Source organism: Ovis canadensis, chromosome 5 (genome assembly GCF_042477335.2).
Source record: "Ovis canadensis isolate MfBH-ARS-UI-01 breed Bighorn chromosome 5, ARS-UI_OviCan_v2, whole genome shotgun sequence".
Taxonomy (NCBI): Eukaryota; Metazoa; Chordata; class Mammalia; order Artiodactyla; family Bovidae; genus Ovis; species Ovis canadensis.
In genome coordinates, this window is record NC_091249.1 from 35,941,143 (window position 1) to 35,949,376 (window position 8,234).

Below are 8,234 nucleotides of genomic sequence, written 5' to 3' on the forward strand. Positions count from 1 at the left end.
GGACAGAGAAGCCTGGGGGACTACTGCAGTTCGTGGAGTCGGACACGACTGAGTGACGAACACACGCACACACTGGATCTGTGAGACTCCCTTATCTGTAATATTTTATATGTCTTAGAAATCAAACACAAGAGTGCCCCTTTCTAGCAGCCAACCCTCCACCAAAATGCCTACAATACTTGGAATATAACGTAGTACGTCTTCCCCATCTTGACTGATATTAGTACATGAGTTTTCTTTTCCCCCTAAATTATAGTCAGTTCTCCCTTGTTCAAAAAGCAACTCAAAACCATGCTGCAGTCCTTCTGGTTAGTTACTGAAGTCAAAAACTTTGGTCTTTGGCTCCTCATTCTCTCTTCAGCTCCAAACTGTCAAGAAGGTCTCTTGTAATAAATCAGACTCAGACCACTTCTCACTTGCATCACTTTTATCTTCTCTGACCTATATTTTGGTGGCCTACTAAATGATCTTGCCCACTGTTACTGCAGTCTATTATCAAACAACCATCCAAAGGACTTCCCTGGTGGTTCAGGGGTTAAAAATCCACCTTCCAATGCAGGGACACAGGATTTGATCCCTGGTAGGGGAGGAGCCTGGTAGGCTGCAGTCCATGGGGTCGCCAAGAGTCGGGCACGACTGAGCGACTTCACTTTGGCTTTTCACTTTCATGCACTGGAGAAGGAAATGGCAACCCACGCCAGTGTTCTTGCCTGGAGAATCCCAGAGACTGGGCCCCCGTCTATGGGATCGCACAGAGTCGGACACGACTGAAGCGACTTAACAGCAGCAGCAGCAGCAGCAGGGGAACTAAGGTCCCACGCTCAAATAGGACAGGGGGAACTAAATCTGCCCAGGCAATTACTGAGCTGGTACACAGAGAAGTCCACAAACTGCAATGGAGAGACCAGGCAGTCAAAATAATTAATTTAAAAACAACAACAACCAAAAAAAGAGAGAAAGACAAATGGAAAGGAAATGGCAACCCAACCAGTATTCTTGCCTGGAAAAGTCCATGGACAGGAGCCTAGCGGGGCTGCAGTCCATGGGGTTAGGCGACTGAGCAGGCACACCTGAAGAGGGTTGGAGGGATTTGGGTTGGTAGCAATAAACTGGTAGAACTAAAAAAACAAGGACCACCACCACCAGAATATCCTCCTACAGGAAAAGTCAGCTGCTGTTTCATCTGGTCACAATCCTCCATTGCCTCCCTATTTCCTAAACTGTAAAAGCTAAGGTCTTTACAGTGACTTACAAAGCCCTTGGATTTGGTCTTTTGCTTTATTTTCTGACTCCAGTTCCAATCGCCTGTATACTCCAGGACACGGTCTTTGGCAGAGCTTTCTCTCGGCAGGTAACATTCTTCCCATGGCTCAAATCTTATCTTAAATGATGGTGCTTAGCCTGACCACACTATTTAAAACTAACCAAGGGATTCTCCTGGTTATCCAGTGGCTAAGAGACCATGCTCCCAATGCAGCAGGTCGGGTTTGATCCCTGGTCAGGAAAGTAGATCCCACATGCCATAACTAAGAGTTTGCATGCCGCAGCTAGAGATCCCACATGCCACAAGTAAAGATCCGGCAAGCCAGAACTAAGACCCAGAGCAGCCAAAATAAAAAAACTGTAACCACCTCAAACCCAACTTTCAATCCTCCCAGCTTGCTCCTTCTCTTCCCATGACACTTAAAATCTTACAAAAATCTTTATAATATATCTATGTATGTTTATTTTTTAATGTCTGTCTTCCCAAACAGAAGATGAGATTTTCGTCTGTTCTGTTCAACTGATCTATCAAGTGCCTAAATGGAAAAAAAAAATTTTAGGTCTTCTAGGTAATAAAAAGTACAAAGCATCAAAAAATGACCAATTTTATATTTTCCTGTTTATATCAATTAACCACAAGACTCCTATCTGCATCATAACACAAGCATTTTGATTTTCTGATTACTCTCAGTACAGTGATGACCTTCAATGCAGTTTTTCTAATCACTGAGATCATGGTATCCTATTTCACTGGAGAAGACAAACATAAATTAGAGGAAACTTTCTGGTGTAAAACTTAAAAAGACATATTAATTGTAAAAATGTCCATATCTTGCCATAATGGAAAAGAATATTAAAAAAAGAATGTATATATATATATGTATGTATATATATATGAGTCACTCCGCTATACAGCAGAGATTGCCACACCATTGTAAATCAACTATACTTCAATTAAAAAATAAAATTAAAAAAGTCCTATGACAAAAAGAAAACAGCTAATTCCTGAACTTGATATATACATTTATAATCCTTCCTCTGAATTACAAATGTAGTCATTTTGTGTGAAGGCCTTAAGTAATAACATTTCCTATCATTTATTCATGATAGAATTTATTATGTAAACTTATTATATAAAATTATTTATTTCCAGATATTTCATACTTAGTTTATAACACATCATGTGTGATCAAATATCTTAACATAATTTCAGTTGCTATAGCTATTCCTATATACCGCTTGCCAGTAGAAAAAAAAGTCAGTTAAGAAGACAATTCCATTCAATCAAAGGATACATTTTGTATGAAAGTCTGTGCATGATTATTTGCTCAATATTATACTTATGGCATAGTCTCTTCACATATATAATTTATCCTTTCTGATTTAAAACTAAGGCTACAGATGATCCCTTATAATTTAGATAACTTTTATATAAAATTGAATAAACTGCTTTTATTTGAAAAAACACTGATTATATATTTCATTAATGTAAAAATATGGTTTGTAATTACAATAGTACCAAACAATTTTTTCTGAAGTCATTATGATGATGTGTCTGTACTGTTCTTTAAATTGTTGATAAGTAAAAGCTTATCTGAAGAGGACAGAGTAGGGGGCTTCCCTGGTGGCTCAGTGGTAAAGGATCCACCTGCCAGTGCAGAAGAGAGTTTGATCCCTGGTCCGGAAGGATCCCACATGCCTTGGAGCAACTAAGCCCCTGTGCCACCATGACTCATCCTGCGCTCTTGAGCCGGGGAACTCTTAGCCCTCAGGCTGCAACTACTGAGCTCACTCTGGAGCCTGTGCTCTGCCACAGGAGAAGCCACTGCAATGAGAACCTTGCTCACTGCAAGGAAGAGTAGCCTCTGCTTGCTGCAACTAGACAAAAGCCTGCACAGCAATGAAGACATGGCACAACCAAAAATAAATTTTAAAAAGACACAATAGAAAATAGACAGTGTTCATAATTCATCCACATACTGCTTAAGTTAAATGCAATTGTTACAGTACAAAATAAAATGTTTTCCACACGTACTAGTCCACAAACAAGAAAATGATCTCAACAAAACTAACATGGTGTATTTGTGCCTTAACCAATGGAAACATTAATACCAAGGACAACAAAAAGCAATCTGTTGGTCTAACGAACTGCTATCACTACTCATGAGCTTGCGTAGCTACCACACTAGCCTAATGATGCAATCTCTTAGGTAAGCAAATTTTCCTTTAAAATTTTTACAGGAAGTAGATTTTTCCTAGAAGTATACTAGTATTTTTTTTTAAACTGCTTTCCAAAATTCAGTACCAGCTATTTATCACATATAGGAGAGATGGTATATAGGGTTAGAGTCTGGAGTTCAAACTCTGATGCATAATTAGCGGGGTGACCCTGACCAAAGTTCTTAACCTTTCTAAACCTGTCTTTTCTTCTCATTTAATGGGGGGTAGTACTTACCTCCAAGAGTTGTTGCAGGAAATCAATGAGAAAACTCAAGCAAAATTCTTAGCCCTGGGCCTGGCACATGCTCAGTGCTGGTAAATGCTAGCTATTATCCTCACACAAGCATGTAATTAAGCTCATTCCCCTATATTTGTAATACTGAGAAAATGGTTCATAATAGGCCCCAAATGGGACTGTTTGAGTTCTACATCAAGATAGTATTATATGCAATTACATGAATATTTTTAAAAACTGCACTAACATTTCTTTTACCACCACTACATCCCAGGCACAGTTCTAGGCAACAAAGGAAACTAAAAGAAATAAGGCCCAGACCTGCAACAGCTTAACAGTTAACTGAAAGGAGACACACCACTACCAAATAACTACTTTCAAAATAGTATGGCCATACTTCCTTGTACACTTCAGTGTACTTCTCGACCTGGCTTAAAAGTTATTTGTGCTCACTCTCATTCTCAATACATCCAGGTTTGAATGACAAGTATGTATAAATTGCTTGGTGTACAGAGAAGGAACCATAAGTTTCATGTAAAGCTGAAGAGGCTTTAGCTCCTTGAAATGAATATCTAACTTGGCGAAGTGGATCAAAGGAGGGAGAAAAGGCAGAGGGAAGATTTCATTTGTTCTGTTCTGAGTCAAAACTTTTCCATACTTGTAAACAAACTTAGGAAATCCCTTTGACCAATGTTATATGACTTAGCTTGAGGATCTTGTATTTTTTTCCTGAAGGTATATCATGGACACTCCAAAACATGAACTACACAACTGGTATTCATTTATTTACACAACAAATATCTATTGAGCATCTACTAAGTATATGTGATCTGTCTTTGGTGTGATAGAGAATAACAAAAAGATTTACAAGACAGAATCAAGCAATATAAAATCTAGTTGTCAACACCACATTCCTTAGCTAATTTGTCAACAAGATAATGGGACACAGCACACAAAGTGTGGTTTGGGAAGACTGAGGAAAATCACAAAGCACACGGAACTTACTGAGAAAGGAGAATATGCCTCAAAGGAGGACCACAGGCCATGGCCCTTCTGTGAGTGGAGCAACCAGGTAGGAGAGGAACCTAAGTCAGACTCCCGCTTCACACTCTTAGCCAGAGTTGACCCTTGCTGCTCATCAAACCACAAATATCCGTTACATGCCTGCTGTTTGCCAGGTAGCATACCAAATGAGGGGGGAAACTTAGTATAAAGCATGGTCTTTGTCCTTAATGAAATGTCACACAGCAACATTTGAATAATTAGATAGTGTAGTAGCTGAGGGGATCGCTGAGGTCTATACTGGTTTCTTAGAGGGAGAGGAATTTGAGGTGGGTCTCTGGGAAGAAGAAAGGCCAGGTGTGTGTTTTCTAAACTGTGGATTGTACATCTCTGGTGGCGTGGGAGATGACTTCAGGTAGCACACTTAAGAGGGGTAGGGGTGAAAAGAAGAGGGGAAGTAGCCTGGGATACATGCAGCTCACAGAGCTTCAATATGTAGCCTATAATAGAATTACATTGTAGCTCCTTAGCTTACAACACAACAGAAACAAACAGAAAGAGAGCTAGGAATTGTAATAGAAATGCCTTCTGGGGACAACCAGAGAGGAGGAATGGAACCTTTTGAGAATCACTCTGCTATGTCAGGTGAGAGACCACAAGGAATGAAGAATTTCTTTTTTTGTTTCTCTTTTATAGATAACTGTTATATATGGCAGGTAATTCAGACTTCCCACATGTGATAGCAATCAAAGTTTCTTTTATATGTCTGTTAAGGTTAAAATATGAATCAGCTAAAAAAAATCTCTCAAGTCAACAAGAGAGGCAATAAAGAGAAAGGGGATGTGGCACTTTAGGGAGTACAAAGCTTGGCGAGCCAAGGCTCCGTAATTGGCACATTAAAGGTGTGTTCCCAGGGAGAGCGGGAGCCATATTGAATCTTGAGCTGAGTACTGGCATACAAGCATGGGGAAAGCAAGATTTCAAAATTCGGGTAACCTAGAGGGGGTGAAGTCTGCCACAGGCCGGGGAGTGCTCCTTCTGCACCTGGAGGAAGCTCCTTGGCCCAGAGGAACTAGCAGAACTGGCCCCCAGAACCTGCTGGGAAGCCATTCAGCAGACACCAGGGGGACTCCCATCTCTGTGTTTTATCAGGGCTCCAGCAAGATGGGACATGGAGACTCCACATACCTCAAAGTGCCTGCACACGGCTGCACTTAAAACAGGCAGGACAGACATGGTACACCTCCCCCTAGCACAGAGAACTATGTGTGTTTTCATTAAGAAAGGTTATGGTGAGTAAAATTTGGCGGTACAGTTGAAAGAAATAGGAGGCCAAGTTAGGAACTTTCACATCCCATCCTCCATTCTCCTCCAGTGAGTGTTACTGCCTAATAGTGTTTCAGCTCTTGCTTCTGGCCCTGGGATTAGCTAAGCTAAGCAGCTGGGAGGATTCTCACTGCTTGCTTTCTGTCATTACCTCTGTAGTAGGGTCCATGTGCTGTGTATCCCTGGGATTGTAGTAGGCAGGCAGTTGGCTGAGAACACATCACCCACTCCACCCTCAATATCCCATTCCCTAAATTTGGGAACCTGTAAGCAGAATGAGATATCATTCCCACAGTTATGTTATGTCACACCTCATACGTGGATGCTCAGTGATGTCTGACTCTCTGTGACCCACCCCATGGACTGTGTAGACTTCCAGGCTCTTGTGTCCATGGAATTCTCCAGGCAAGAATACTAGAGTGGGTTGCTGTTTCCTTCTCCAGGGGATCTTCTCAACCCAGGGTTTAAACCTGTGTCTCTTGCATCTCCTGCATTGGCAGGTGGATTCCTTACCACTGCACTACCTGGGAGTTACGTCATAGTTGACCTTAAAGTAAGACAATCCGGGTGGACCTGATCCCATTACCTGAGCCCTTAAAAGCAAAGAATTTTCTATGGCTGGTTTCAGAAAAAGAAGCCAGAGAGATTTAAAGCACAAAACAGATTCAATTTGCCATTGCTGGCATGAAGACAGGGAATGGGGCACATGAAAAGGAATACAGAAGGCTTCTAGAAACAGTGTGGCCCCTGGCTGGTAGCCAGCAAGGAAACAGGGACCTAAGTCCTGTACCCATAAGAAACTGAATTCTGTCAACAACAAAAATGTGCTTTGAAACAGATTCCACCCCCTCAAGTCTCTAGATGAGAACTCTGACTGGCAGGCACCTTGACTTCAGCTGTGTGATACTGTGAGCAGAAAATTCAGCAACCCCATACCATGCTGGACTTCTGACCTACAGATAATATGAGCTAATAAATGAGTGTTGTTTTAAGCCACCAATGGTAATTTGTCACACAGCAATAGAAAACTAACATAATGCCTGTCACTGAATTAACCCTTCTCTAGACAGGCTCCAGCCTCAAGACTCTAGGAACTGCCACTGGTCAATCCATAGACAAATGGATCAATTCTCAGGCATTAGTAAATAAGCCTGTGTCACTTATGAATATATGAGGAGGGGAATTAAGGGAAAAGATTGGAATTCCTGATAACTTGGCTTGGGAGGGACTTATATATTATTTTCACTTGGGTAAAAAAGGAAATATGACCTTATTTCGAAATAACTGGATGGTGAGACTACCAGTTTTGGGTGCTATTAGAATTTCAGGTAGCATAAGAGAAAGAAAAGACAGAGGAACGGTGGTGTTCTCCAGTAAAAAGAGAATGATCTCCTGGGACAAGTGGATATGAGTATGTTTTGCAGATTAGTAGCTGTCTGATCATGGACTTATTGGAAATATTCTTAACCTCTTCAAACCCAAGACTATTTATCTTAAAGTATGTAAACAACTATCTAATAAGATTGGGGAGAATTAAATAAAATAGCTCATGTAAAACCTCAGTGCCTGTGCACAGCAGATTATCAATAGTTTATCTCCATTGTTTTTTAGTCTCTAAGTCACATCTGACTCTTTGCAATTCCATGGACTGTAGCCCGCCAAGCTCCTCTAGGCAAGAACACCGGAGTGGGTTGCCATTTCCTTCTTCAGGGGATCTTCCTGACCCAGGGATGAAACCTGTGTCTCCTGCATTGGCAGGTGGATTTTTTTCACCACTGGCCACCCTTTTCACAGTGCCTTTTGCGATGTTTCTAGTTATTATGGCATATATGCAATTAATACCATCCTACAGAAATATAATGCATGCCACACTTTAAAATTTTCTAGTAGTCACAGGAAGAAAAAAGTAAAAACATGGAACTAATACCACATCTCAATTCAGTACAGCCGTGTTTCAAGTATTCAATAGCAACGTGTAGCCAGTGGCTACAGTACTGGACGGCTCAGTACTAGACCTCTAGATAAATATTTCGCTTAGCTCTCTTCTACTCTTTGGAATAATCTAAAATAAACATAAATAGGTGACTGATAGGTAATTACAGAGGTATGAGAACATATACGCACACACATTATACTCTGGCACATACCAAACCCAGATGATTTGGGTTTTTGTCATTGTTGTTTTACC